This window comes from Camelus dromedarius, chromosome 24 (assembly GCF_036321535.1).
Source record: "Camelus dromedarius isolate mCamDro1 chromosome 24, mCamDro1.pat, whole genome shotgun sequence".
Taxonomy (NCBI): Eukaryota; Metazoa; Chordata; class Mammalia; order Artiodactyla; family Camelidae; genus Camelus; species Camelus dromedarius.
In genome coordinates, this window is record NC_087459.1 from 12386674 (window position 1) to 12393675 (window position 7002).

The 7002-nt window shown below is 44.1% G+C and overlaps 1 long non-coding RNA gene across 1 annotated transcript; it reads right to left on the reverse strand.

Moving 5' to 3' along the window:
• Nucleotides 1-332: 332 nt before the first annotated feature.
• On the reverse strand, nt 333-5964 carry LOC135319206 (uncharacterized). Its single transcript, XR_010377663.1, has 3 exons — nt 5643-5964; nt 2343-2467; nt 333-2107 (listed from the first exon to the last, which is right to left on the reverse strand). It is a non-coding gene; the product is annotated as an uncharacterized LOC135319206 (long non-coding RNA).
• Nucleotides 5965-7002: the final 1038 nt, after the last annotated feature.

Here is a 7002-nt window from a genome sequence, read left to right on the forward strand (position 1 = left end):
ATAACAAGTAAATGAAATTTAGTAAGAGAATACACAGATTCACCCCAAGTATCCTTCATGGGTCACTTGAAAATTATCCTAGTTTTAAAGATGTAACCATCGTTACAAACATGTTAGCTACTGAACGAGGCCACAAATATAACTTTAGCCCACTAATTAAAAGAATTTTAAAATCTGTACCCAAAGTACTCTTGAAAGTATCACTTATTAGAGAAAACTAATTTGTATACTCATTTTTTAATCAACTCCGAATTTTTCTCAGAATTCTCTTACATTTTTTAGATTCAAGAGTTAGATATGAAATGATTTATAACTATGCCATATGGAAAAGAACACCCCGTTTTGCCCTTACGTGTTTCAGACTTCTTTTGTGCAATTTTTCCTGGAAAACGGCCTCCAGCTCTGGGGAGAAGACACCCCTTCCCTCTGGGGAGAGCCCGTGGCCACTCCTGATGAAGGTGACGTCACTAGTAACAGGGAGGGGGCTGCAGGGTGTGTGAATCATGTAAGTGGCTTTGGTGAGAAAGACAGCAAGGCTGCCAGGGCTCATGGGAGACGCTTAGACAGTGCCGTTCTGGAGCCCAAATCACATCCCAAGAGCAATGATTTTCACCTGCTCCAGGTCAGGGACGCTTTCATACCGTCGTGAGACCAAAGGGTAAGGCAGGTCTGACTGCAGGAAGTTGCTAGTACAGCATTACGAGACATCAGGGTATAACACAGTGTTTGGAAGTTTTTTCAAACAAAACTTTAAATGGGACTCATATATATCAGATGTGCTCAGGCTGAAAATAGAGTGAGGGGCCCAGAGCACTGCCTTGTTTATTCCCCACCCCCTTTTTTCCTGCTTAATGGTACCTGAGGTACCACAGGTTTCCAGTGCCTTTGAAACAGGTTGAAAAGAACCAGCATCACTGAGAAAGAAAAGGACTTGATTTGATGTCAAACCACCTTTCCAGACTGTCAACTCCTGGGCTACTATTCACAGCTGTGTTAACTTTGGCCAATTATTTTAGCTCAGTTTCAGTTCCTTCATCTCTAAAATGCGAATAAAAACATCTAAGTTTTAGGATTGTTGTCAAGATTAATAATGGAAGTAAAGTAAATATGTAAAAAACCAATTACAAAGGCCAGTAGAAGTTCCTCTGAGAACTCTGAGCTAGGATTGTCTGAGCCTAGGTAATCACAGCTAATTGGGAGCAGTCCATTTGATAAGGCAGAGTTTAGATTCAGAACCTAGGGACATGTATCATGAGATCCTTTGTATTTGGTGGGGTAGGTAATTAGGTTTATTTATTTTTATTTTATGTATGTATGTATTCATTCATTCATTCATCCATTCATTCATTTATTTATTTTAATGGAGGTACTGGGGACTGAACCCAGGACCTCATGTGTAGTAAGCACACACTGAACCACTGAACTATAACCCTCTCCCAAACTCTTTGCATTTTTGACATTTTTTGGTTTTATGGCATTTATCTCACTGTTTTGAGGAAATCTTTAGGAAAATCTATTTAATCAGGAATTTCGTTGAGTCTAGTACCTGAGAATGTGCTTTACTAAGATAACTTTGTTTTTCAATTCATCAGTGACAACAGAACAACCACTGGAATCCACGTGAATGACAGTAACAGTCATTTTCAAAAATGCACAAGGACAGTATTAGGCCAAGGCCCCATCTACCATGGGTCTACGCAGATGCCTGTCCACAATTTTCGAAGCTCCTAAAGATTAGAAATGGCCATAATCACATCTGACTCTACTCTATCTTCTATTCCTCACCTATTGTTTTACATTTGTTCCTACTGTATTCTGCATTTTCATATTGATTCAATAAAAATGGGTTAGATAACCACTTTATTTGCTTATGGCTCATATTACCACCTTGGAGGAGGCGCATCTGGGCAGCCTGTGTCTCAGCTAAGGTCACTTCTGCACCTGCAGTCAGCGGGCAGCTCAGCTGGGACTGACTCACGTGTCTGTTGCTTGGTGCTGGCTCTAGGTGGATCCCCATCTCCTCAGCAAGCTAGCCCGGCCTTCTTCATACAGCGGAGGAAGAGTTCCCACCAGCAAGATGCTTTTCAAGAGTCCATGTAGGGGAGGACTGCATGAAGGACCACAAAGACAGTGAGTCATCCATCACTTACTGAGGGCTGTGACAGTCATCGACCACACATGATACTCAAAACTCAAGACAGCATTCCTACCACACACCTACTTTCATTCATGAGTTGTTAACCCTCCATTCTTTACACCAGCATTTTCCACAGGGTATTAAGAAGTTTGGAAGGGAGTGTCTTTGAAATAACCATTGATTTTCCCCCCCAGGTATTTCTTACCTCTGTCTTGCTCTCTGTCGTGAGCTGTCTTAAGAGACAGATCATTTCCTCAGAGAACAGAAGTTACAGAAGAATATAAGGGATAACAGCTGTTTGTTGCCTCTGAGTTTTAAAAATTCAGTTTCCTAGGAAACAAAAACAATTCATGGCATGAAGATTTAGGTGGCAATCGCATGGGAAAATCCCAAAACAGTGAGGTATATAGGACATGTGCACCATTTCCTGAATAGAAACCAAGAGGAATCAGGAAGCCCTCACAGAACAGCTAAATCGCATCTCTAAGACAGAGCCTTGTAGAGTCATACAGAACTTCTTGCACCGCAACATGGAACAGATCAGTGAAATGATTCCATCAATCTGAGAATGTTAGGGAAGGGATAAAGTCACTGGAGTGATGACACACGTCTCAGCAACAGCTGTGCAGGCCGGCTCCCCAGGGCCAGACAGCAACTAGGACAGCTCGGCAGGTGCCCAGTGTACACAGATGACACAGAGGGCCAGGTAGGTGTCATTCCACATTCTACTACCTCCTAACTCCTTGGCTGTAGAAAACTCCAAAACACAGACACACTCATGGATAAAATGGAGAGATCTTGCATTGCTACCAATTTGGGAACAAAGAATTAAGCTGTAAATCAAATGAGTTATTTAAAATTATAGACCAGTATCCATCTTACATCTATCAGTTCGTAGACAGACTGGCACAAGTATATGGAATACGTGGTCCCCACATTGTTTTCCTAGGCAGTGTTCTGTGGTCAAATAGGTTTGGGAAATGCTGTCTTTTCCTTTTGGAAATCAAAATGCCCATTAACACATTAATGTCTTAGAGAAGACCCACAGGAAAGACACCCAGTATTTCCCCAGGTATTTGACCTGGGAGAGCCTCCTGGAGAATCTCTGTTGCTGAATGATCCTGGGCAGACACATTAGTAAGCAATGCTCTCAATTTACCTTCTTAAATCATAATTTTACTCTTTCACTCACTCACTCAAAAACCTTCAATAAGTTTCAATGGATCTTTAGATTTTTTTTTCAGAAAAATTTCTTTTTTAAGAGTCTCCACAATGCAACCTGCTCTAATAATCAGTTTTCACTATTTTCCTGTGTAGATCCTTTCCTTCAGCTAGGTCAAGCTCTTCACTTTCCTTAACGAGGTGCACTCATGTTTCTAAGTATAAATCTCAACTTCCCATGGTCTCTACAGACCCACAAACTAAGTGGCCATTTGGGTTCTACTCTCCCAGAAATGTCACAGAGCTGCCCCAACCATTCCAGCTCAAACTAGCTGTTCTCTGATAACGCATGAGCATGTCACCCTGTTACAAGTTGGCTTCTATGGTGCTTTGCCCCGGCAGGAATGATGCCAGTATGTTTACACATCATTCAACAAATCCAAATTCCTATGGTAAATGACTGTATTTTGCATTACTTTTATATTAATTTCAGTGGCTGGCTAAATGTCTACCCCTAAAAATGAATAAATACGTGCACTTTTCTGAGTGTAGAAATTTTACATGCATTGGGAATGACTGCAAATTTTAAAACTAATGAGGTAGAACACAGCACAAATGGAATTTCAGTGGGTGGCAATAAGACATCAGTTTGACTAAATAAGTTTGTTAGAGAGCATGTCACAGTGTTCACTATTCACAAGTCCTGGGACGTACTCTTTCCATTCATCATGTAAAAAATGAGGTATTGGTGTGATGTATTTGGGAAGAATTGCATGCATCTGTGACATTTCTTTTAAAAAGCAACAATTCCATAATTAAAAGGGAAAAAAACCATGGCTGGACAATGCACCTGTCAGTTGTTGAGCCAAGAAAGACATGCATAAGTCCCTGAAATCTGAAAAGGAGACAGAAATCACAGTAGATAAAGAGAAGCTGAAATTCAACTAATTTGTCCCATGCAATTCCTGCAGGATTGCCATGGGAAAATAGTTAATAAATGTTCATTTCACCCTCAGCATACTCAAGCACCATACATCCTTGAAAAAGTCAATTTATCAATTTTTAGGAAAGACCCTAGGAACTGATAAACTGTAATAGGACCAAATTGTCTAATCTAGAATGAATATAAGGCAATTAGACTTTCTGATATTGGTGTTTATCATTGCTGCTAAGATCTGTGTAATCATCTGCCAACCTGCACTTACTGGTGTAATTAAAGTTAAACATTTTCAAAATTTTATTCCAGGAAGAAAGCTATTCATAGGCCATCTTTATTTGAGAAAACTAATTTTCTCCATGGTTATTAATTACTGTGATATACTGAATGGAATATATATATATTCCATTCTGTATATATGTTTATATTATAAAATATATATTATACATAAACATTTTATATATATATATATATATATATACACACACACATTTAACTTTTTATTCTATAAAAGTAACATGTAAGAATTTGGGGGATAGAGTATATAGTTGCACAAAAAGCCGTCTTTTTCCAGAAAACATTAGGCGATGTCTTTCCTGTTCTCTGTAACTCCTTCCATGCTGGCCAAATGAGCCACTAAGTACTCTAAAGATCTGTAATGAATGGTGACTCTGTTTTCCACTTTTATGTTTTTCATGCCCACAGCATAACCGGTGCTAGGAAGAAACTGCTTTCTTTCCGGCCTTGGACCTAAATGTCAGTATTCACTTGGTTGGCTTAGCGTGTCCAAAGAATAAAACCATTCCTTTGTCACGTGAAAGAAACACCACAAAACAAAATTCTCAAAGGAGAATTATAATTCTCTAAAATGGAAAAAGCAACTCTAGAGAATGGGAGTTTTTCCAAAAGGAATAAAGGAGTAAGACTAGCTAGGGGAGCGGCTGGGAGAGCGGCGGGAGGCACTGGCAGCAGCCCCATCCGGCCTGGCCGCGTGGGGGGCGGGCGGCGCCGAGAGTCCGGGCGCGGGGCGCGGGGCGGGCGACTCTGAGGGTACGGGTGGGGTCGCGCTCGGCGGCGGCCCGAGCGCCACAGAGGCTTCCGCGCCCGTCGCCGGAGCGCCCGAGCGGCGGTGGCACAGTGTTCCGGCCGGCGGGAGGGGTGCGGAGCGACGAGGGCTCCGGGATGCTCCCCGCGCCCGCAGCCGTGCCCCGCAGCCCGGACGGCCGGCGCCCGCCCCGTCCCGCAAAGGCCCGCAGCCTCCTTCCCCCGCGGGGACCCGCGCCCGCCGGCCCGCCTGCTCCCCGCTCGCGATCGCTCGCTCCCTCCCGGCCTCCCTCCAGGCTCGGCGCTTCCAGCCCCCGCGCCGCGGCCGCCACTCGGCCGCGCCATCCCGCCGCCCGCACTCACCTCAGCGGCCCATCCGGGCGCGCCCGGCCGTTGACCTGGTTTCCCCGCAAACCTCTCTGGTGGGTTATTCCTGATGGTGGGGTGGGGTTGTTACCCGGGAGCCGCCGGGGTTCGGGAGCGGGGCTGGCTTTCAACGGACCTGCAGTCCTCAGCCGCCCTCTGCTGGCACTTTCCCCAGGCCAGCAGCACCGCGCAGACGTGGGTCCGGGCCGCCCTCTGCGGCCGTGGCGCTGACGGCCTCGCTGACGGGCCGGGCCGGCGGGGAAACGGTTCCCGAGCTGAGGCGCAAGCGGACGGCCGCGCGCAACCGCCTTCCTGCGAGGACTGCGCGCACGCGCACCAGCGGGGCGGGAAAACGGCCGCTGCCCGTCGGCCGGGTCCCCGCGCGGGGCGCGGGCCCTGCTCAGCCCATCACGCGCGCCGGGGACCTCTCGGTGAGGGCGCCGGGCCGGGTCGCGGGCCGCCGGAGGCGGGGCGGCGGGAGGACGGCCACGGCGGCGCCCGCGCGCCCTGACAGGCGAGGTGCTGCCCGCCGTTTTTGGAGATTTTTCTAGACTCTTTCCGTTAATATACTTTTAATATTCTTTTATGCTGTTATCACTATAACAGAATGTTTAATTTTGTTGCTTCTGAGTTTAATTAAAATAATCCTGAAGTTTTAATTGGTAATTGGCTTTGATTCAGAAGGTGAGAGCATTTCTTCTTTGATGGTGTTTACAGTCTAGTACATGCAAAAGAAAATTTTTGCATATGATATTAAACTCAGAAATAAGAAAGATCAATGATTAGGTCTTTAAAATAGCTGAAAATACACGGGAAGTAGATCAGAATAAGCTAATCTCTGCCCAACTGAGTGAGTTTGCAGAGAAAAACCATGGTAGACCGGGAAACTCAGACTTTTAGTAAATTTCATAAATTAGCTAAAGCAATCACTTATTCAAACTATGGTAAAATAGGAAAAATGTATGAAAATCTAAGAATTAGATGATTTAGTGATGCTTAAAGTGGGTAAACTTGAGGCATTAAGTAAAAGACTATATTTGAGTAGATATGTGATTTGGGCAAATTTTTATGCCTGTTGAGGTAAGTTTTATCATCTGTTAAACAAGGATAATAATTTCTGGTTCACAATCCTTACTGAAGTTTAAAATAAATAAAATATGTGAAGTCTTTCAAGTAGGATGATCGTATAAACTGCTTTCTAAACTAGAAACTTTCTAAAATTATTGTAAGTGAAGGGCAGTGGTATCTATTACGCTAGAAAATTGAATGTAAACCAAAAGTGTCATAATTATTTAAAACCACCTGTCAAAATTCCAACATCTGTCGTTTCTGGGTCTGATTCTACATACTGGTTTTT